The sequence below is a fragment of the Arachis duranensis genome, chromosome 1 (assembly GCF_000817695.3).
Source record: "Arachis duranensis cultivar V14167 chromosome 1, aradu.V14167.gnm2.J7QH, whole genome shotgun sequence".
NCBI lineage: Eukaryota > Viridiplantae > Streptophyta > Magnoliopsida > Fabales > Fabaceae > Arachis > Arachis duranensis.
The window spans coordinates 11,128,231-11,129,438 of NC_029772.3; the positions used below are offsets into that span (position 1 = coordinate 11,128,231).

The 1,208-nt window shown below is 46.9% G+C and overlaps 1 protein-coding gene across 1 annotated transcript in view; it reads right to left on the bottom strand.

The window, feature by feature from the left end:
* The window catches only part of LOC127745765 (endochitinase-like), a 19,831-nt gene that overhangs the window by 10,796 nt on the left and 7,827 nt on the right, over positions 1–1,208 (bottom strand). The gene's annotated exons all lie outside the window — the stretch shown is intronic.

Below are 1,208 nucleotides of genomic sequence, written 5' to 3' on the forward strand. Positions count from 1 at the left end.
CTCCTAAGAGATAATTCCGACCTCTTCGCCTGGAAGGCCTCTGACATGCCTGGGATTGACCCCGAGCTCATGTCCCACAAGCTCTCGGTTTATCCAGGGTCCCGACCTGTACAACAAAGAAGACGCAAGCTCGGGCCAGAACGAGCCCTAATAGTAGAAGAACAAGTACAGGCGCTTCTGGAAGCTGGCTTCATCAGAGAAGTCAAGTATCCAACATGGCTAGCCAATGTAGTGCTGGTCAAAAAACAGAATGACAAATGGAGAATGTGTGTCGACTATACCGACTTAAATAAGGCAAGTCCCAAGGACCCTTATCCCCTACCAAGTATTGATACCCTAGTGGATTCCAGCTCGGGGTACCAATACTTATCGTTTATGGACGCCTACTCGGGATATAATCAAATCCCGATGTATAAGCCAGACCAGGAGAAAACATCATCCATCACACCCAGAGCTAACTTCTGCTACGTGGTCATGCCATTCGGATTGAAGAATGCAGGAGCCACATATCAAAGGTTGATGAATAAAGTGTTTTCTCCTCACCTAGGGACCCTAATGGAAGTATACATCGACAACATGCTGGTAAAAACTAAGAAGGAAATCGACCTCCTGTCAGATCTCTCGCAAGTCTTTGATACCATAAGGCTGCACGGGATGAGATTAAATCCCGCAAAGTGTGCCTTCGCGGTAGAGGCAGGGAAATTTCTAGGGTTTATGCTAACACAAAGAGGGATTGAAGCCAATCCCGACAAGTGTAGAGCCATCCTAGAAATGAAAAGTCCGACTTGTTTGAGGGAAGTCCAGCAGCTCAATGGCCGACTTGCAGCCCTCACTAGATTTTTGGCAGGATCGGCACTAAAATCCCTTCCACTATTTTCTCTATTAAGAAAGGGATGCCGGTTCGAATGGACTCCTGAATGCGAGGAGGCGTTCCAGGAGTTCAAAAAGTTTTTAAGCCAACCTCCTATCCTAACCCGACCAGTACCTGGGAAAGACCTCGTCCTGTACTTATCCGTAGCAAACAAGGTTGTCTCATCAGCCCTGATAAAAGAAGACGAGGTCGGACAACATCCAGTCTACTTCATCAGTAAAGTTCTACAAGGCCCAGAACTAAGGTACCACAAACTAGAAAAGTTTGCCTACTCCTTAGTAGTAGCCTCACGAAGGCTACGGCCTTACTTTCAAGCTCACACAATAAGAGTCCGTAC